The 23,246-nt window shown below is 50.9% G+C and overlaps 1 protein-coding gene and 1 long non-coding RNA gene across 2 annotated transcripts in view; both read right to left on the bottom strand.

Annotated features, from left to right (window-relative positions):
• The window catches only part of IA-2 (tyrosine phosphatase IA-2), a gene marked incomplete in the record, with an annotated part of 128,911 nt that overhangs the window by 24,697 nt on the left and 80,968 nt on the right, over positions 1–23,246 (bottom strand).
• LOC119089662 (uncharacterized) lies at positions 3,368–8,939 on the bottom strand. The gene is made up of 4 exons (XR_005093175.1): positions 8,861–8,939; positions 7,008–7,087; positions 5,380–5,447; positions 3,368–3,386 (listed from the first exon to the last, which is right to left on the bottom strand). It is a non-coding gene; the product is annotated as an uncharacterized LOC119089662 (long non-coding RNA).

Raw genomic sequence — 23,246 nt, forward strand, 5'->3', positions numbered from 1 at the left:
GTAGGGAGATAAGGCCTCATCTGGAGTGAAAACTACACCCCTGAGCCCCCGAAAATTCCTTTAACTTTTGAGCCGTGGTCGAGTCCCTGCTCGTCGCCTCTCTCTTATCGTTTCCGGTGGGGTCTTTCTCCTCTTTTCTTTTCCTTCATTTTGATATCCTCTTCTGCCTATGCCGACTAGGCTCAGGGTCGTTGCCCGTATTCGATTACGCTGTGTGCAAACCGCGACCGAGCGTCATGGGTTGTAGTGACCCGGTCTCCGCCGCAGGCTAGGCCGACAAATATGCCACGTTGGACTAAGTAAAATCATCGGAGCATAGAACTGGGAGAAAAGATGCCCTCAAAAACTTCGACAGGGAGAGAATGACCGACGCTCTGAATGCGTCCTGGATCCGATGGATATGACACGACAGGGGAGTGGGACTGCGCAAGTGTCACCCTGTAAGTTGACACCTAAGCGTGTACGTCAGCATGCGGGACTCTATCGGATTGCAAGCCCTATTTTAGTACAATGTCCTCAAATTTGCCTTTGACTGACTTTTTAATTTGCCTTTTATTGAAAAAAATGACATCCCCGGCACGCTTCCACTGGACTGCCGGCGAACCACTTTCTCTTCAGTACCTACAGTTTGTTGTAATATATTTTCGTAACAGACCGCACAGAGCGCACACGACCTCACCTCAAAGAATACACGCTGTGATTGTTATTCGAACCAGACAATCCAGCGGAGTCCACAAATACTGAGGCTTTTACTTGTGAGACAAAGTCCAATCTCACCAGGAACGCAAAACCCCAACTGCAAAGCCTTGAAGTGACATAGTTGGATCATTTCAAACATGTGTTCCGTAATTGACTATCGGCCCAGCGCACTTATGTGTGGCGGCCATACTGTAGGCAAGCTACGTAGTGTTTTTGCAGCTTTCGCCGGCTGTGCTAGGCTCTAAATGCAATCAACATAACTCCCTCGCGTTATGTACCGCCCAATCATTTGGGATTTTGTGCAAAATGATTTTGTTTTGCATTTGTCCATGCACAGACATCGATGCGCTCGATAAATTTGTTGTTTGTTATTATCGATACATTATTTGATCGATGCATTTGTTGAGCGTTTTGTGACAGTCTTCGAACATCGCGCACTCTTTTCGGCGTCTTTCTCCCATCTTGGGAAAGCTTATGTGGCACTGGGGTGCCGACTGATGTGAGACAGCTCTGGTCTTTATACCCGGTCTTAGCCCAGGTGTGTGCACACCTATCTATCTATCTATGTGCACAGGTGTCTTTGTATTCTTTTGTGTGGACCATTTGCTCCCGCCCCCTCCAATATCCGGGCTGTCCCTCCACGCGGTGAATTTGTCTTCCCCCTACGCCAATTTTCTGAGGCCTTAGCACAAGCAGAACATGACGACTGAGAACTCAAAACCATATCGACATTGAAGGTTTATAATAATTGTTTCACATGTAAAAGGAGCACAGCGAATTAAGTCTGCGATGTCTTATTCACTCGAGTGCAGCTGGTTGGCTAGTCATATTTTACGAGTAAAGCATTCGTAGAGCATTTTCTATTTTTGCTGCAAGCTGCATGTCTTTTAAGTACATGGGGCATATGCTTTGCCGGCTCTGGTCTAGTTTTATGTTATTACCTGAATGTGTTGCCATTATTTAACTATGCTTCGGGTCCTGCGGGCTGACTCCAGTCTCGTCATTCTACCTCGATGACTTGACAGGTGATTAAAATGAAGCAATGGAATATTAGCTTCTAAAAACGCTAGCCGCCTACGCTCGGAAGAACCCATGAAATGTATTGATCTCTACTTCGACGTGAATATTCAATAACTATGTTACGAAAACCGGGTGATCAACGCCAGTTGACTAAGCTGATAGCGGTAATCGCTTGACATTAGCCACCAAAACAACATTAGAGGGAAAGTGTCTAGTGTTTTCCATTTTCCAAATACACACCTGAGGGGGGTTTTGAAACTAATCTATGGCTACTTTTGTTGCTTACAGATGCGTTTGGGTCTTGCAAGAGTTTCTGCTTATTTCATTTAATCGATCGCGTCGATGGCTGTGCCTGAATAAATACAATGCTTAAAAGTGAACCAATCAGCGGACATGAAAGGACGAATGCACTGGCTCATGCGTGGCGAGGAGCCGCGCGCTAGTGACGTGGCCATTATCTCGCTTGCTACGGTCTCGTGCGTATAGAGAGAGCGCTGGCGGTATAGAACGGTACACACTTTAATATCCCTTACGTAATCCGAGACGGAAAAGTATGATCACCCTGAACATGCCTGGTGGTACTAGCGACATCGCAGCAAAATGTCCGCGCATGTGCCTTGTTATTTCAAACGCTGAGTTCGGTGCACGTGCAATTCGAAATCTGGTCATTAATATCAGAGTGTAGGGGTCTTAGCCGCCTATAGCCGCTGCCAAAACAACGTAAAACAATTACATTTTCATAGAGCCTAGTGCAGCCGATTGACACTAAGCAATACATGTGCCTCATCTTATTATGAAGTTAGCCAACATGAATTAACCGCGGTGCGTATCAACTGACCAGCCTTGCCAAACGGCCAGCCCTGTACACCTGCAGCCCTGAGCTGAATGTAAACAAAAAAGAACGTAATGGCCGCCGCCATCGCTGTGTTCGCACGCTGCTGTCAGGTGCTGACAAAGCGACATCCTCGAAAAGCCATTGGCTAGAGCTAACGATACCTTCTCAATGACGTCGATGTGCTTACCAGTGAGTATTGATTGGGGGCCGCCCAATAACTTTGCTCTTCAAGACAAACAAAAAAAAAAATGGGGGCTGTGCCAATATCTCGTCAGTGGAGGCGAATTGGTAGAAGCCAACGACATCAACATTTTCAAATTGAAATTCCTTTTCATCCTACGCGCACAGTTAAATATTCCGACTTGACCAGGCACACTCCCCTTAACTGTATCGAGGATGCCTAACGCGAGTGTTGCGGAGCAGACTGCAACTCGCCTTGCAGTTACTGACAGGAATTTCCGTGGCAGCATATAAAAGTTGTGCTACCAATTTACAGCCTTCATTCCCGAGGCCGGACACGCCCAACAACGTCTGAAGCCACGTAAAATCGACTCTGTAAATTACCAAACTATGGTTTCAGTCATCGGTGCCCAACAAAATACAGATGATTGCCTGACGACAACCCTCGTGCCGAGCCACTGCAGCGACCATTATCTGGCCACAATCCGCCTTGAACGTAAAACGCAGCAGAAACAGCTGCAAAAAGAAAGAAAGAAATAATATAATGCACGACTATCGCCGAACGGCTACTAACCTTGCTCTTCTGGTTCAACTGCCAGGTTTGAACACTAGTTCGCCGTGCTATAGGTGCTAATCTGTTCCTACTATCAATCTGAAAATGAAGTGGGTGAAATATCCGCCAAAACTGTCTTCTAAACTTACAAACTGATTGTCCTAAAGCGTTCAAAAATACTTATTTCAGACACTTTATCATGCATCATCCGCCCGTTAATCGCCACCCAGTGTTGACCGCGGGGCGAACGCCGCGCCACCTACGGAGACTGCAAACGCTGGGAGTAGGGACTTTTGGTGTGAAAACTTACGAGCGCACATGTTCAAAACTATGCCACATAATTGTATTCACTAATCGACTCTGACTGAAGGTTAAAATCCCCGGACGAAGATGGGCTGGTCATATTAATGCAAATTGTTGACCACATTTTGTTATAAAGTCGGCATTTACTTAGTCCTCAATATCTCTGTAGGGTACACAACAAATCCTGATGAGGTCTCTGAGTGACATCGGTTTATAAAACAGGCCACTTAATCATTGTACAATCAGAAGCCGTAGTGGTGAATTTCTTGCAGTCATTTAATGCCCGCTCCCTTAAGTTTATAACTTCAAGATAGCAGCTGGCCTGTTCCCTTCTAGTTCAAGAAGCTTACAACTAAAAACACAGACGAAGAATGTCTGAAGTCTGAGGACACCTCTTAAAAGATAGGCATTTGTCCCCTTAAAAAGCCACAGCATAGCGTAATGTTCAAACGGAATTTATGTAAGCAATTGTAGGGCCGGAAATTCGCATAAAAGATGCTGGTCCCTTAAAAAGGCATTTGTCCCTTAAAAAGCCACAGCATAGCGTAATGTTCAACGGAATTTATGTAAGCAATTGTAGGGCGGAAACTCGCATAAAAAGATGCTGGTATGGCGAAATTTCGACGGACAGAAGCTCGACGCACAGAAATTCGTCGCGAACAGGTGTTGTGTCCGCCAAAACAACGTCGGGCTGTAATTAACATAGTATAAAGATGGTCGAGGAAATAGAGAAAAGGCAAAACGTTTTCTTGGTTTAAACGTTTTTCTACAGCAAAATTTTATCGCGGACAAATATTCGTCGTGCTACAGTTCGTAAAGGACAAGAACTGCTTAGACAAAAGCTTGTGAAAGACCAAAGTACGTTGCGCTAGAGGTTCATATATGGCAAAAGTTTGTCTGGGATAAAAGCTCTCTTGGGAAGAAATTTGTCAGACATAAAAATTACATGTAGCTTTGGTGAAGTGAACAAATATCTAACTTCTTGGGAGCTCACTGGGCACCGCTTGCCTAAACCGTGCATACGGAATTTAAACAATAGCCATAATAAACATATTTGTAATCAAATGTCCTGTAAATGGTTGGTAGAGTTTGGCGTACTTGGTATATCATTCTAGAGTGGCCCGCATACTAACCTTACCATGCATGACAAAAAATTAGGTTATCTGGAATATCGAAACGCCCTTGGTAAGGTATCTAACTTAAAAACCTATGGCAGCCTGCCAAGTGCAAATTTAGCAGCATTGGTGATGAATACCTGGGGGCACAAAAAACCTCTTTGATTAATTAGTACCAGTTAGTTGACTTCGTGCACATCTTCGTCTTCTTCCCCAAGGCGTAATGCCTACATCAAGACTGGCAGCTTTGAACATAAAATTGATCAGCCGCTATTTGTTGCAAGCAACAAAAATGTTCTAGCTTTGCAATGACGATTCGTGAATGTCAAGCGACTTAAGTTCTCATTTCGAAATCGGTATGCATCATTGGATTCATTAGCGGAATCAAGTGCAAGAAAAAAAGAGTCTCGAATCGGAGTTGGTAGTCGATTCCAGATTGAGAACACTAGCTTGAGCTGTTATCGGAGAAGGTATCGAGTCGAAATACATTTCAAAAAACACACACTGGAATCGAAATCGATTCCACTGGGCTACAATCCAGCACAAGTATATCCCCGGGACGAACTTATACATTGCCAAGTTACATTGTGCATTAGTTTCATAAGTTCTGCTGTACTGGAAGCATTGCACTGGAAGGCTTCTCTCCCGACGTATAGGCTGAGCTCGTGGCTTACCCCGTCACCAACTCCTGCCGCCACAATCGTCACGCCAAGATCTTTCTCCAGTGATCCTCGCAGGCCCCCTGGAAACACAGACCGCTGTCAGAAAAACTGGTCGCTAGCATCCGCTCTCGCAGAAGCCTTCTGAATGATGAGTTTTAAAAGCTCGGCGAAATCTCTGGGGCGGTTGTATGAAGATACATACGTAATACCTCCTCGAATTTCATGCTGTTAGTGATAACGAATGTTTGCGTTGTCTGTTTCCTGCAGTTTAATCACGTAATTTGTTTAACCTCTCGCTGCGGTTGGGAAGGAGACATGTCGTATATAATGCAAAACATTTGGCGACTGCTTGCCAAGGATTTCGGGGTTGCGCGAACGTCGTTCCCAGATGTCGGGCGATACATGTTGTATCAGCTGTACATGGAACATATTGTATCAATAGCACAATGTACCGACAATATGTCACTGACTGGCTTGCTGCCAATGGTTAATGCCATCATATACATGACTTAATGTCATACAAAAAACAAAACGACATTCACATTATCTATGCCGACTGATGATTTCGACCTGAGCAACGGCAACTGACGTGACAGTGGTCGTAAAACAAACGCTGATTGATAAAAGAGAAAAAAAAGTGTCGTGCAGCAAGCACGACGATTGTGAAATAGCACAGACGAGCAGATTTAATCTACATGTAGCGAAGCATTCAGCTTGTTGGCGATACAGCTTACGCTGTGATAAAAAAGAATACCATCACAGCTTCCCCCACGATGTGGTGCAATTCACCCCAGGGTGGGGCAAGTTCTCTCAGTTGAAAGGGGGTTATTCAGAAAACATTCGTTAAAGAACGAAAACGTTTTCTCCAAATCTTTACCGCATCATATGGATCTGAAGGTTGTAGGTGTTTGCAGATAGAATGCTATTAGTCTTATTCTCACGAGTTATGGTAGGAGGGACCTCAGAGTAAAAACGGATACAACTCTCCTTACTCTCCCCTGGGGCTGCTTCAAATTCGATGTTTTGCCATCACAATGCATGGCAAAAGAGGAACAGTGCAATGGAAGATGAGTTTTCCGATAGCTAGGATTAATAACTACTTTTATGTTATATTACAGCGCGACATGACATAATGACAATGATGATGGTACGTTACAAAAAAAAACACTCAAGAAGTAAGTTGGTCGCCATAGTGAACAACAGGAAAATACCAGCCGAAAACATACCATGATATTTAATGATCCAAAGTAGAGAGTTAAAATTTATGTCACGATATATGAGCGAAGGAATGGTAAAAATGTCTTAGCATTCGCCGTCATGCTGTTTATCGCAACCAGCCGCGTCATGCTGTTTGATAAACGACATTGCACGACATTCTCGATCGCGAAATTTCTGTTCAGAGTTGCCATGGTAAGAGCGCCGACGTGTCCTCACAGTAATGTAGCGGTGGGCATGCAGCTGTCATCTACAGGATAAAATGTCTTACTAGTGGGTGCATGCCAGTGAAATCTGCACGAGCGTAGGCCGATACGCTACGTACATACGATGCGTCGTGCTTAGGCCCACATCGTTTGAACATCAGGCAGGGGGGCCGCCCTGGTGCAATGTACAGGGCATCAGACTCGACGAACACAGCTTACCTATTTTGGCCGCCACTACTGATGAGTTGTAACCAACTGGGTTCGGTTTTACTTTAAACATCACTTGGTCGCCGACAACTCTGCAAAAAAGCGAAGCCCTCATTATATGACAACGAAACTTCACTACCGCTCAAAATGTAATGTACCAGTGCTCAATAATGCGGCAGACGGCTGTAGACTAAGCCGCCACTACTGCAGCACACGACTGCAGCCTGACCTGCCACTACTGCAGCACACGACTGCAGCCTAACCCGCCACTACTGCAGCACACGACTGCAGCCCAACCCTCCACTACTGCAGTACACGATTGCAGCCTAACCCTCCACTACTGCAGCAAAAGATTGCAGCCTAACTCGCCACTACTGCGGCAGAAGGCTGCAACCCAACCCGCCACCACTGCAGCACACGACTGCAGCCTAACCCGCCGGTCCCGCCTGCCCAGTTTCGAACATAAACGTAGACCCCTGCTTACCCTGGACAAGGATGACATGTGCCTCACACACTGACGCATATGGACGATATGACCTCTTAATGCAGAAAAGCACGATTCCGCACAAGGGGAAGACCAGACGGCTGCACTCATGGTATCATATTATGATGACAGGCAGCAGTGGACGCAGCATCAGTACGCGGCACCTCAGAGGCAGTCCAATACTCCCAGCACGCACTGATCACAAGCCGCCCAGTATTGGTCTATTTCTAGCCTTCGCGCGGTACAGGGAACCGAAACATCAGCCAAATCACATTGCGCAGACAACATTTCAAGAACATACCCTGCTTAAGCCTCAAGACCAGTCGTGTGTAATAACAGCGCTGAGCACTGCCACTACAGCCCGAACAAGACACAATAAGCAATTTAGTTTTAATAATTATTAAGTCCGACGAGAGCGGTCAGCGTTTCGTCACCGCACCAGACTCTGTGGGACTTTGGGGCCCTGGGACTTCTTTAAAGTCCCAGAGTTCATTTCAGGTATGGGCGATATTGGCGCATTCAAGACATGAACTATGATATTCATTGTCACCTTCGGGGTGAATTCACGTTGATCTTGTAAACAAAAAACAGCATGAGAATTGTGATGATGAAGAAATTGGCACCTTTTAGCCCAAAGGCCCTGAAAAGCAAAGTGCGGGCAGAGTTTTAAAGTGGTGCCTCTCGTCCGTGATAGCTGACAACGGCAGAATCTGTTGCGGCCTTCGTCGGCTATTACGGACTAGAAGTATCCCTTTCAAGCTTTTTTAACCCGAGCATTACGAGCCTGCGAGGTTAAAAGAAACACCTCCAGTAGCATAAATGATGTCTGTAAAGATGAACATGGGTGGTTGGCACAGCGGACGGCGTAAGCCATTTACCGAAGTGTATTTGTGGAGGTTTGAACCATTGCGCCACCTAGCCGTGTGACAGGTCTAGTTCCTGAAGCCAAGGTGCGCTGCGGTGTTTTAAGAAACAGAAATATAAATAGAGTGTTTTTCAACATTTTTGCACAAGTGTCTTGTTCAAATAACGTAGTGTTAACAGTACATAGCACACGCCATGGAAAACAGAGCAAATGAAAGCATAACTTTCATAGTGGTGGGCAGGGAATCCATCGGTATCTCTCCAGTCGCAGTGGTTAGTACAAATAGAAATTTGTGGCTAATCACGCTTCCGAGAAAACTGGCATTAGCGATGGAATCGGAAGCGTGTGATCTAACAATAAGTGAAAAATGCAAAGAAAGTGGCGTATTTACCTTAACTGAACGCACCAAGGACGCGTCAACAAAGCATCTAGGTCAAGCAAACCACAGCCTTCTTCACAACCCCAACCGACCGCGGCTGGCACACCTGCGCCGCGCGCGGCGATGCAGTGCAGTACCTGATGTTGTCGAAGGTGTTGCGCGGCAGAGATAGGTCCTCCTCCAGCTGCTCCACCAGCTGCTTTCCGCTCTTCCAGGTTTGGAATCTGCCGAACGTATTCGCCAAGTCAGCAGCAGCCATCCGGTTTCTCATACAGGGTGGATCGGCATGAGAGAGGGAGAGGGAAGGAAGCAGAGTGTAGATACCGAACGCGAAACTAACGCCGATTGCAGGCGTTGCAGACATCTTTGTTGGCGGGTTACACTCCAAGTCCCCAATGTTTCGACCTAAAAGGCGACAGATTGAGTCGGTCTACGTCTACGTACGCAATGGCTCTCGAACGCTGAAAATGTGATGGCGCACGTTGCATGATGTCAATTTTGCTCCCCCCCCCCCCCTCCGAAAACGCGCTGGATACGAAATGCCAATGACAGGCACGTTAGTCATGGTAACCATGCCAATGACCAGCTAAAAGCTCACTGCCTTCGCAGGCACTTACAAATTTATTGTTTATTGGAGAGGGAGTGAAGAATTCCACCAAACGGCAGCATGAAGAGCTATATTTATCCGTTTCTTCGCAAAATATAGCGTTTTCACCAGGCCATAGAAATTACCACACGTGTCGTGCAACGAGTACGTTTTCACCAAAAGTAAAGTTTACATAATGTTAAGACTGCGAACATTATTATTTACGTTGTTCTTTTGGAATCTGCGAACACAATAATTCATTATCTTGTGACACCCAAGCAGACAAATACATCTCAACACGTTGGGGCAAAAAGGACACCCCAATAACTATAGTTTATTCCTGCGTCCATTTTGTCCCGCGCGTAGCCCCGTGTATAATGCCACCTATGCCCAAAATGGTGGCTCTTTTTAAAATACACAGGGGAAGAGACAAACTAATCAAGTGCACGCATGAAGCGATCTGTGCCTCTTCACGGATCCTTCCGAGCTGCCAGCTGGCAAAGTGGCTTCGGCGTGAATGCGCCGTTGGACACCAAACCAACCAGAACTGTGTGTCTTGATTGCTGATGGTGACTGGAACTTTACCTCTCACCGACCGCCAGGGCGATTTCGAGACGGGTGTGTGTATTAGGAGGTATCGTGAGGAATGCGGTGGTGGCATGACCGGGCCCAAACCCCGACCAACAGGTTCAGAGTTGAGCGCCCTGACCGTTTATCACCACCGCCCAGCTGTGTGTCAGGGGCTCGACTAATCACTCCTGAATCCTGCTCGTCATGCCATGCCAGCATGTGGGGTTCAACGGTCGCTGTGCGTGCACAAAGTACCTACACACACAGACGGAGAGCGCAGCAGGTGCGCACATCTCTTGTACGGTAGTCCCTGTCGGGAGCACAGACTATACTTACGAGTCCTTCACTTTCAGGTAGGTGTAAGTGGTGTCGATGGCGTCCTTCGGGTCCGGGTAGCGCGTGAACTTGCTCGTCAGGGACTTCTTGTTTCGTTGTTCGGTCGCCTGTGATAAGCCGTCACCGCGTCAAGGTGGCCATTGCGTCACAATGTCGTGACTTGTCACAGTGTAACAACAGCGCCTGTCCACGTGAGTCGTTGCGTTGCAGTCGCGCCGCGGTAAAATGTCATGATGCAGCGTGCTGTTGTGTCATAATGTGGCGTCGTGTCAGTGTGCCATGTCACGGTGTGTCGTCGTGTCACAGCGTGGCGTTGTGTCAGTGTGCCGATGTGTCAGTGTGCCGTCATGTCACAGTGCGCCATCATGTCACAGTGTGCCGTAATGTCACAGCAAGAGTTGCCGTGTTTGTGCGAAGCTGCGTCATGCCACGGCCAGGACACAGCTGGGGCGGACAAAGCGGGGGCGGATTCTCGTGCTAGTGTCCCAGCAGATGGCGTGACACTCGAAGACGGAAACTCTGCCTTTTCTCCAACCCGATCAGGCTGTATGCCCAACCTATTGTGGCAGCATCCACGCACGTCTGTGCGTGACATTCGCTCAACATAAGGTGACAGCAGCAAGAAATTACCGTCTCGCCGGCGAATAATGCGTTCGGGCATACAGCCATGCTACATGTGGCAGCGTAACACGCTATGGACGATAAGACTATCACAGGTGCATATGTGGCAGCACAAATGCGGTACTGATTTATGACGGGCGTGTTTCTCGCCCGAGGAAAACACGTGGTACTTGCTTCAAGCAACAAAGGTCAGCCAACTGTCGAACACTCAGACTTCGATCCCAGCACCGTAGGTGAGTTCGAATAATCAAAGCATTTAGTTCATGGTGTTCGGTGCCATGACCGCGGCGCGCGACGCGGGAGTCTTTCGGTTCGTACCTGGGGGGTATCTGTCGCCGTGGGCTCGGTTTGTGCCGCCGGGGCCACGGTGACGTCCTTCGCCACCTCGTCCACACGCTGCGACTCGCTGTCCACACTGTCCACGGAGAAGTCCTCTGTGGACGACGGCACACGCTACACTCGGCGCCGTGGGTGATACGGCCTGCGCGCGAGCGCGCAGACGCGTCTGAGACTACAACGGAATGAAGACGCGGCAGTTCTGATCCTACAACGGAATGAAGACGCGGCAGTTCCGATCCTACAACGGAATGAAGACGCGGCAGTTCTGATCTCCGACACGCCAACAAAAGCTTGACGGTAGCCCGTGCCGATAAAGCCTGTGAACCAGCGGCCGACAAACATCGTATGAACGGCAACTGAAGGGACTATATGTGGTCAAAAGGGCAAGGCGTCGTCCAACGGGAAGTAAGACAATAGCGAATCGCAATGCTGTTTACTCTTGTGTCATCTGTAATCAAGCGGAGCAGCGGTGTCGACTGTAACGCTACACAAACTCGAATTCTCCTTCGACCTATTCTTTCTGCCGTTGCTACGTTCGGAGACCTTGTATCACGAATAGATGGGGCTACTTTTTATGGTTACAGTTTTGGAACGTGGACAGCAAACAAATAAACCAATGTCTTTTTAGTAGCCAATACCGATACAAACGTTTACGCTGCTTACTAAACAGGTGTCTCAGGCTGAACATCACCACATAACCAGAGCTCAACTGCCTAGCACATTTGCACATTCCCCAGACAGTAGAGGACACCCCTGAACTGCATGCGTGTTACCTGACCACCCCCGAAACGGGCGGCACCTCCAGAGCGAGCGAGACCGGACACACCCGCCTCAGCTGCCCTAGGTCCACGTCAGTTGAGCAGTGTTTGGTGGGTACACGAAAGAAGCCTCGCAGGCCTGAGCGGTGGCCTATCATGCCACGTTTCACACCGTATAGTGCCTAGAGCTTCGGGTGCTGAGCTCATGTGAACGGCACGTAGCACGGTGTTAATCGATGACGCGGCGCTGGCTACGCACGTTTTTTGTTGTTCCGGGTTAGGTGATGCTGTTTTACCGCAAACGCCAAAAGTTGGTTAATTCTTTCAACAGCACGTGGAAAACGGCGGCTACTATTTTCTACAAGAGCAATACTTGCTTTGCTTTCGTAAATGCTTCATTTGCATTTCACGCAGCGCGTCGCTTGTTGTGTTTCTAAACATTTTGTAGGTGAATCGGTGTTTTGTGTGTGTAGGTGCGTGTTTAGGCGTGATGGTACCGGTATGGTCGGAAACGGGAGATTTAAACGACTGTTACCCCAAACGTGTGGGGTCCAAGCTGAAAAAATCTCTGAACCCAAATTGTTTCACGGCAGATGCAAGCAACACAAGGAAGATTTACTACGATGATTATTATGATGATGATATGATGATGATTATGATGATGATATAACAATGATTAGGATTATGAAGATTTACAATGATGATATGATTAGCGTTTGCCTTATACCTGGATGGCCGTACCAACGAAAGAAGATGTTTCGCCAGCAGGGTGTGCCAACAAAACATTCAGGCCGATTTGAGGTTTCAAGCCGACACTTGCATGTATTTACCACCCTCCATCTATTGAGAGCGACTTTGGATAACCCGCGTCTATGCCTTTACTATGTGCATTCAGCCGACTTCACCTAAACTGGCCTATATCCGAATGGAGCCATCACCAATTTGATACAGGTGGTGTGACTCAAGCCGTGGTCTCGAATGATACTGCTCGAGCATACAACGCTTTCAGCTTTTTACTGTGTGACGTCATTTTGACATGACTGCATGACCTTGGGCTTAAGCTGACCTAGTGTGGCCAATGACACCAGCTGTTGACCGGCACTATCATAAAGCAATGCCACACTCCAAATATAATGGAAGTTTAGCGGCCACTGTTTATACAAAAGAGTAATTTTCGCCACCATTGTAACGTGACCTAATATGGTCTGAGCTTTTAAAGAAGCCGTATAAAGGCATTCCACATATCTGAACCTTTTTTGACATCGAACAGACTTAAACGCCGAAACGGCTATATACTGTGGTCCGTGTTATCACGCTATTTTGACCTGGCGTAGACTGCCCTAACTACATCTGCTTTTTTAAAATAAGGCGTCTTGAACATGTTTCGACAGCTGCTGAGCAGTTTAGATTGATGATCTCAATCGTTCCAAAGCTATGTTAGAAATGAACCGAGGGCGTTTAACGCCTCCTCCCCCTCCCCCCCCTCCCCCAACAGAGGTGGATTAAAAACCGCCGGCTGCTTTATGCGCGCACGATCCAGTAAAAAACCACGATTTGCGAGACCTTTTACTAAGTCCTCATTAGAGTATGCGGATCTCCGCGCCAAGTATTTTGAGTGAGCAGAGCATCTATAAAAGTAGCAGATAGCCACCGAACGGCGAAGCAGTAGCCCGGCGCATCACGTCGGCGAAAGGCTCCCCTCGGACCATCGCCGGCTCGAAAGAACTACTGCTGTCCGCTACAAATCGCACACGTCAGCACCAGCAGAGCACGTCACGGAGCATGTCACGCAGCACGTCACGCGTCACACGACGGCCCACGTCAGCACTCGCCGCGTGGCGGATGGCGCCGTCCGCCGGCTGGCGCCCAGCCTCCGTCCGTACCTGCGGGCCGGCCCACCGGCGCCGGGCCGATGTCATGCCCGAGCAGCAGCAGCAGCAGCAGCAGCAGCGGGGCATGCAGCCAGACCGGCAGCATGCTCGCACGGTCGGGACGCAGCGGCGCGGGCGCGGCTTCATGCCCAGCCGGCGGGCAGAGCACCGCCGTCGCCGCCCCCGCCCGGCGCAGACTGGCCCAGCTGCCGCCGCCGCACGCTCCGTGCCCGCCACTGACGGCTGACAGAGCTACGGCGGCGAGGACGGCGCCACAAAAACCCCACCTTTTCTCCGCCCCCTCCCCCCTCCGGCTCGTCCCCTCACACGCCATGGTGCCACGCACATGTGGTACACGAAGGGACGCCTCCCAGAGCCAACGCCATAAAGCTCAACGGGCGGAGACTGGAGCTCTTTACAACACAGGTGGCGCAGACAGCCGACATATCTGAAAAGCACGAGCGAAAGACACCTTGATGCACCAGTGTGCCCGTTCAGTTAAGGCATCTCTGTATGCCTGAGCCGGCGGGAAGCAGACGTCTCTTTGTGACAGTTCTGCGAGGCTGGGGTGGCGGGAATAGCACGCCTCTGTGTCCTGTTTTCGCGCAGCTGAGGCATCGCGCTGCCGGCCCCGTGCACCAGCTCCGTGCTACTGAAGCAAAACATCACGGGCGCATCTGTGTGGTAATAATGTACCTCTGGAACATTATGCAATAGACGCCTACCTGTGCACATTTTGTGACAACGGGTGGTGTTTGTAATGGGATACAGGATGGTTATATAGAGCCGGAAATGAATCTTAAAAGGATTCATGGCAACATAAGATACATTTCAAGAGGAGATGACGAACAAAACAAAATGCGCGGAAGAGATATGCAGGATGAGAACAATCACAAACGCGTAGACAATCAGGTCAGACAGGCTGACAATTCTGATAAGCATCGGACAAGATTGGAGATTTGTCCGAATAACAAACGTTGCTGGACAGTACGTCAAGAACGCCAGAACATGTCGACCTATTGTCATGTCGACTATTGTCATAAGACCTATAGCAACGATGATCTTATCATACCGATTCTGTCTATCGAAGCAGCCGTTTTACATCGACTGGCTTCACGCGAGTCTGTCTGGGGACTTAATCCGTCGTTTCTGTGCCATCCATTCTGCCTATCGAAGCAGCCGTTTCACATCGACTGGCTTCACGCGAGTCTGTCTGAGGACTTCATCCGTCGTTTCTGCGCCATCCACCGATCTGGTGCGGTGGCGAGCCGGGCAGGCCGTAAGTCGGCCCCGGGATCTCTTCCCTGAGTCCGCTCCGAGCGCGCTTCGTTTCCAAAGGGCCCATCTGGGCGCGGTCCGTCACGAATCTTTGCCGTCATCCCCGCACGCATAAAAAACTTTTGTTGTTAACGTGGCTGTCACCGTGGCCGTTACCGCACCAGACGGACCAGGTGGCCGGTGACGAAACATAGCATGTGTACAGGCGGTGTGTGTGATGTGATGAGCCAACGTACCGGTGACACTAATGGACGACAGGCTGGGGGCAAACCAATAGGTCTCCGTCATCCAGCCAAGTTTGCCGGTGCAACCTGGGATGGGATAGCAGTTCTCTGCCGCCGCAGGATAGAAGACAGAGATAGCAGTTCTCTCCGAGGGACACTTTTAACCACCGTGGTCCCGTACAACAGCGACGACCTCGGTGTTTGGACCTGCTCGCTCGCCTGGGCGAAGACCTGGGTGCACCATAATGCAAGGCTCCTTTCCACCTTCGGAAAAAGCAGCTGTGCCCCGCAAAATCAGGCTCGTAGCTGGTCTGGCGTGACTCTTGGTAACACCAGCGATGACCTGGAGTTGCGGTCCCCGCAGCATGACTACCCAAGGGAGCCGGCAGTGTCCTCCGAAGGTGAATGTACGCCCCGCGATCGGACTGCCGCGAGACACTGGAGGTCTGACTGTTGGGCAACGGGGCACAACCGCGTGGGCGAAGAGTTGACTCCCCGGCGCGGGCGAAATGGGCAAAGGCGATCGGCTCGACCGTCTTGGCCCATTGCTGCGGCGTGAGCCCCGCGGTGCCCGCGTCGTTGGGGACCTCGGAGTGTTGTGGCGTGTGAGACGGAGCCAGGTCGGAGCGTGGCCGGAGCCGGCCGGCCGCCGCTCTCTGCACTGTTTGCGCCCGTGGCCATGACAACGCCGGCTACAAAGGCGAGCAAATAAGCAGCTCGGCGGCGGGCAATCACGTGGGTAACAAGAGCCGGAGCTCGGCGTAGTCAATTACCGGGCGCACCCGGCTCTCCGACCGGCCTCGCCCGGCGGCGGAAGGCGCCCAATCACAGCCGCGACTCGCTTCTGGCCGCGCCGACCGACCGGTCAGCCAGGTCTGGGAGGCACCGTGCCCGGCCTCGGCTGGCGAGAGGACGCGATAACGAGGCGCCACGCGGCGCGACCGAGCGGAACGCGCGGCGCGCCGGCGAACGCGACGCCCACTCCCCGCCGGCGTCAGCTCGCTGAGGGAGGCGGCGCCCGCTCCTCGCCGGCGCCGGCTCACTAAGGGACGCGGTGCCCGCTCCCCGCCGGCGCCGGCTTACTAAGGGACGCGGTGCCCGCTCCTCGCCGGCGCCGGCTCACTAAGGGACGCGGCGCCCGCTCCCCGCCGGCGCCGGCCGCGCCACGTCTGACGCGGGACGGGTGGCATCCTCTCGGCACGCGGCAGGCGGCGAGCACCTCTTGGCGCACGGCGGACGGCACGTGCGATGGCGACATGGGATGCAGTCGTGTCAGCGCCAGCGTCGAGACGCGACTGGGACCGGCAGTCCCTCCGACCGCTTTCATGCCGGGTGGTGTCAGTAGCAGCGCAATCAGTCAGGCCCACACCCAGTCGGTGGCTGCAGTGTCGATCGTAGGTCAGGTTCATTCCACACATGTGATACTTGATGCAGTGCGTCACAAGCCACTGGTAGGCGAGCGCAGGCCAGTGCCCCCACTGGTTGGAGGACAGACGGGCTCGCTACTCTACTTTCAGCCGACATAGAGTCGATGCCTTCTGCTAACTGGCTCACACTCGAGAGTTGCTATGCACCTATCCACCAAACGAACTCTGGTAGTGGAGCCTGGTGCTACTTATGCAAATGTTTCGTTTCATAGTTGATATAGACACATCGTTTCATAGTTGATATGGTCGTGCGAGGAGCGCAGCACATTTCAGGGCATAGAATGATAATTTAGATATTAGCCACCGTTTGGTATCCACCTAATAGGAATGAAGAAAATAGCTATAGTTCATGACCGGTGCGAAGACAGGACTTCGTCGAAGGGGGAGGGGAATGTCAGATAAACTCGTCACCGCAGGGCGTAGGTTGGGAACGAATAAGGCCAGTGCGGCACTGGCAGCTGCCTCACCGACTTTGGCTGGCAGCCATCTTTGACGGTCATCTTTGGCTGGAAAGGTCGGGGCTTAATATAGTTTCCCGTTGAACAGCACCCGCTGGGCGGTTTTGTCACATCCTCTATTCTTAGTAGCAGCAATCCCTGCCTGAGTGGCCTCACGACTCCTCTCATCGCCCTCAATTCGCTTTCCTCATCGGTTTTAGTTTAATTTTTACGCATGCAAAATAATCTAGAGACCGTCGGGCACCTGATGCATTCTTGGGGCCAATGGGAAGGGCTCTGAGGGATGGGTTTTGCCCCTGAAAAGCCTGTCCCCGGCTGATTGTGAGGTGAGGAGGGATGGAGTGAGCGGAGTGGGACCCCCCCCCCCCCCCTCCTCCTGTTGTCTCCCGCTCCCATGGCTTCGTCTTTGGTTCATGATTACTCTGCTTTCCGTGTATTAGCTTGAAAATCTCTCAATAAGCTCACAATTGTATGTATGCGCTTCAATAAGCATTGAGATGTGTTTGAGAAATGTGAAAAAGCAGTAGCAATGCCATGCATCTGGATGCCATCTGATGTTTCCGTGTAGGCTTAAGAAGCCTCACAAAGCGAGGATTTGTTAAGTTCAGTGCAATATATCTAAACTGTGTCCATCACGCAGCAAATCTACGCATTTTCCATGAAATACCAGTCCTGAGTCCACCCCGCTGCTCAGCACCATTCTTCCAAGACACTCATACCTCGCTTGTCTCGCTGCCGTGAAAGCCTGCCGGTCTAGGGCTGCCGAGTCGGCGGCTGCCAGCGCCAGACGGGCGTACAGCCGCCGAAGCCGAGGCCGCGGAGACGGCGGCTTAGTTTAAAACCACACGCGGTCTGGGCCAGTGCTGCGCCGGTGACCCACCTCCTGACCTCTGGACATTCACCCACATAGTCGTGCCGGGGACAGGGGCAGCGGTGGGGACGTGGGCGACTCCATCGGCTCCATCGGTAGGCACTCACCTGCAGACTTGTGCCGAGACACGGGCAGTGGTGGGGACATGGGTGACTCCATCGGCTCCATCGGTAGCGGCCCCATATCCTGAAATGGCCGTCAAGGAGGCTCGTCACTTTTGGACAGCAAAGAAACGATACCGGGGAGCATCGTGCTATCCTCGCAGATAGCAATAACCAACATGGGTTGTTGGGACAGCAATAACCAGCATGGGCAGCACAGGTTACCATTCCTAAGCCTTACTTGCCGGTCGTACGAAGCGGTTATTCAAATAACAAAAGCATTGAAAGTGACCGACCCGCAGTGAAAGTTTACTGCTGCTTGCTGCTCAAAGTCAATAAACAAATGCCACGCTTCATAGCAGTGTGAAATGCATTCAGTTCCTAACCTTTCAGCACCATCTGATCTGGAATTCGTTGAACTGAAGATTACCGACCTTAAACGCAGGATGGCGCAATTCATTTTACTGCTTCATGCATCATGTGGCATACGTTTAGAAATCATTCCTTAAGCGATGTTTTGAACATGGATTCGATGCAGAAAGCTAGCGTCTGGCCTTATGCTCGGTGAGTTATCGAGATCATTAGGTCTAGGCGTCTCTGCTTCGAGCAGCCTTGCGCGGTGCCGTGTATCGAATGCTATGATGTTGGAGATTGGATGACTGCACTAATGATACTGGTACTTCCCATATGATACTCGTTACGCGTCATTGAGACCCTTCGGCTTAGTCTATGTGTCGAGCAGCCCTTCGCATAGAATGTACTGCAGTCCCGGTATTGGGAATAAGGATGTGGGAGCATAAAGGGTTGTTTGATTTGGTATCTCTGGAGAAAGACTGGGTAGATTTAGTACATCTTCTGTCTTTTGTGCCCCATGGGTTGCGAAATCCATTCTTTGTTTAATTTTGTTCACTCTTTATCATAAGCATTGCCCTAAAATGTTGGACATTTTTATGGTGTATCCTAAGGGTTATAATATACGATTATAATACAACAGTTACCGAATGTCTCTCACACACACACGCACATCTTTGGGTTCAGCTGGACTGACCAGCACCGCTACGCCTTCTGCGAGGAGAAGCTAGTTCTACTCACTTCCTCCATGGGCGGCGCCTTCCCGTCATAGTCGTAGTCGAAGGCGTAGTTGTTGACGCCGAACCAGGGACCGGGCTTCTTGATGTCCAGCCGTTCCGCGCGCCGGAACTCTGGGTCCGAGCGCACGCTCAGCGGTATCGGGTCGGCGTCGTAGTAGTCGGCGTAGCTGGCGTAGTTGGCGTACTCGGCTGGCTCGTAGTCGATGACCAGCTCGGCCGGCGAGCGCGGCCCGGACTCGTCGTCCTCCTGCTCCGCCCGCTGCAGCTCGTCCAGCGCGTCCTCGTAGTCGGGCGGCGAGCCCACCAGCTCCAGGTCGTCCGAAAGCTCGGCCTCGGACAGCTGCAGCTCGCGGTTCATGTCCTGCAGCAGCTGCTCCAGCTGTTCCAGCTTGGCCTGCGTCGGCGGCGCCAGCATGTAGGCCGGCGCGCTGTCCTCCAGCGGTGCCGACGATCTCTTCAGGGCGGTCGGGAAGAAGACGCTGGATGAGTCGCTGTTGAATATGTTGTTGTTGATGTCTGCGACGGAGAGGAAAATAGTTTACAGTCTGGGAATGACCTCAGGTGGCCAACGCTACATGCAATGGCGGCATAAGTGTATAAATACTGTATATACATGAGTAACAATATGCGGTTTTCCGAATGGAGTTTCAGTTAGTCCTGTTCCCTATAGGTATTTTGAGTTGATGGCTACCTAGTTCGTTGTTTGTTAACTTACAGATTTAGCCACAATAATTTGGTATGGGAGTAAATTCAAACATCAAGCCGTTATCCCACGAACTTATTTTGTTATCCACTGATTGCAACCCTGCTTCTTGTTTGCACCTGCAGTCATGAACCGTCTGCCCCCCCCCCCCAAATTCAATGTCGCGTACGGGAAATAATGTACCACTCGGCCGCCAATCGCCATGCTCATCCGCTTTACTCTCTAACCGACCCCTGGCATTTGAAACCCCGTCTGCGTAAGATGGCCTGACGACCCGTGCCAAGCGCCCGCCATGACCCCCAGTTAGACCTGGCACCGACTCCGTGAGCGGCCGCCCCACCCGCCCGGCGAACCGCGGCGCACCTGCCGGCTGGTCGTCGGCAGGTGGCCACGTCCACTCGAACGGCGGCGGCGGCTGGTCGCTCTCCGGCATTAGAGTTTCGTCCATCGTCCGGTAGGCGGTGGGTACGTAGAGTTCTTCGGCGTACCCGTCACCGGGCGGGCTGAACCGGACCAGGGCATCAGCGGTGTCGGTGTCCTGCGGCGCAGCATGCACTCGTCAGCGAGCAAACATCAGCAGCACGCGGCCACGGGCAGGGGCGCAGCCAGGATTCTTTCAAGGTTGGAGTTCAGGGCTTAGTGCATCACACATCACGCCGATTTTTAACTTTCGTTTCGGGGGTCTCTATGGTGAAAAACGAAAAATCTGTGCCCAAGGGAGGGGGGGGGGGGGCCGCTGGGAACGCACATATCAGGCTCCTTTGGACATAGGCTACGTACGGAATTATTTGTCGCAGGCCTTATATAAGACTCGCAGGACAACCCAACTGTCTGTCGAAATGATGATTACTCGATGTGCCGTGCCCACTCATAAGCTCGCACTAATCTGACTGATCCAGCATATTATCGAAATGGAATAGGCATTTTCTTACGTAACAACACAAAAGTGTTATGCCCAGCACACTTACGCCTGACACCGAGGGCCGGGTGTCACTTTTTGAAGTCGGTTGTAGGGCTCAGCCGTGAAGGTTGACCTGACCTACCCTCTAAACCTCATTTCTCTCGGATTAGGGTAACTTGAATTGGTGTCCTCGATATCAAAACTAAAAATCTCAGCTTAATAAGTTGTAGATTGAAAGCGCTTTCCTGCGTAAGAATGACCTCCAACCTCAAATAAATGTGAGCCGTCTCTTGTGAAACGCTTTAAATGTCATGCGTTCACTATTATCTGGGCTACGCTGCATTTTTTAAGCTACCGCACATTGTAGTCAGTTGTTCTTTAACCCAGTGCAGGCGTCGTCATTTAAGAAAGGAGTTAGCAAGCATTTGCAGGCTAGCTTAAAATATGAAAAAGTAAGTACGGCAAAAACGTTAAGTACCCGCAGGACACCATTTGGTACATCCCTATCATGACACTAAAGGTGATATGTTAAGTACATGCTCTCTGGTACGCCAATAGTTATATAAATGTTCTGTATTCATGTGGTTCAGTGAATCACTCTTTGCCCATATGCAATGGGGGAGCTCAGAGGAGCATGGGGGGGGGGGGCTCAAGCCAGCATTGGGGGATGAGCCGCCCAAAAGTTTATAAAGTGACACCCGTGCGAGGGGGTGCAGAATCGATACCTGAACCAGCGAATTTGGAGCTCAGAGCTCAGAGGAACATGGGGGAGGGGGGCTCAAGCCAGCATTGGGGGATGAGCCGCCCAAAAGTCTATAAAGTGACACCCGTGCGAGGGGGTGCAGAATCGATACCTGAACCAGCGAATTTTTGTCGAGTCAGGTCAGGGTGGGTTCCTTCGCCATTTTGTTGTGAGTGGGAGTCAGATGTCAACCAACCATGTCAACCAGAAGTCAACCAAGCACTCGGTGAGTCGACTCAAATATAAACCTTAGCAACATAACAAAGCCGTAGCCCGACAGGTCGTATTAGAGCTGAGAATTTGCAACATTTTGAAGCTGGAATCTATAGGTAGGTGGGATTGGATTCGGGTTCCGTTCAATATTAGAACGCATTAGAACAGATTGGGATGTTTTGGAGTATATCTGAGGAGCTTTGAAACGAATCAAATGGCTGCATCAAAATACCGATATATAGATATATGAGCCTGTATGGCGCATCACCAGACCTAAAAACAGGCACGATAACTCAATGTAATACATTGGTCAGCGTCTTGGATCGATGGCGAATCTCTCGGACTGTCTGACAATTCTGTAAGCCTGGCCGAGATTGACTCAAGGTATGGCTTGCGATATATTTAACTCAAAGCCTCCCCTCCGCTGGAGGCCGACATCTCGGCAACGCCCGCATTCGCCCGGCTCCGCTCCGACAGCCTCACTCCCCGCGGCCCCGCGGCCTGACCCTGACACGGGTCACGTGGTCACGGACCAATCACCGTGCGCCACGCAGGGCTGTGTCCTGGCGTGACGCGCCGGGCACGGTGACCCGAGCCGGCGGTACAAACCGCCCCAGACCGGCCCGAACCGGACCGGACCGGACGGAGCCGGCTAGGCCGGCCCAGCATCCAGCAAGGGAGCGCACCACCATCTTCATTTCTGGTCAACTCAAATATGCTATGATCTTCCACTGCAATGTCTAAAATGCGCGCAAGACAAGGCATGCCAAATACGAAGGAGCCTCAAGGAAGCAAAACATTTCAGATATTAAATGAGAAACAAATAACGCTTAAGGCACACAGCGAGTACAGGTATTTACATGTACGCAGAAGTGCAGTCAGGGAGCACAGTGGGCACGTATCCCCCACCCCCTCTCACCCCTTAGGTTATGAAAGCCCAACTGAACAGCCCAAAGGGCCCAAAGGGTCCGCTAGACATAATATTGATTGACTGCGGTCCGTAGGGCAGAGCCCTCAAATGTCAGCTAGAGGCCCTTGCGTCAATGGCGAGCCGGATGGCCTCTATAAAAAAAAACAGGCAAAAGGCCGGGGTCCACTTGTCACTAAAAGCCTCTTGCATGGATTGGGACCTGCGGGGCAGATAAAAAAGGCCCCCTGTGTCGACCAGGGGCTCACAGTGTCTACCAGGGTGCCCGTGCTAGCAAGGGCCACGGTTGGTCAGGGACACATTTGCCCCCGAAAGTCATAGGGTATCTTGCGTTGGTTTGGGCCCTCTGACAATGAAAGCGGGTGTGAGAAATGACGATGAAAGGGTCCGCGTTCACAATACAGCAGCGTTAGGGTCCTGGTCAGTCAGAGGCTCCAATACCAAACGGGAGGTTACCCGCCCCGTTTCGACCAGAGGCCCAGTAAGTCGAACTGGAGACACTGTG

The sequence above is a fragment of the Pollicipes pollicipes genome, unplaced genomic scaffold (assembly GCF_011947565.3).
Source record: "Pollicipes pollicipes isolate AB1234 unplaced genomic scaffold, Ppol_2.1 Scaffold_3087;HRSCAF=3621_pilon_pilon_pilon, whole genome shotgun sequence".
NCBI lineage: Eukaryota > Metazoa > Arthropoda > Thecostraca > Pollicipedomorpha > Pollicipedidae > Pollicipes > Pollicipes pollicipes.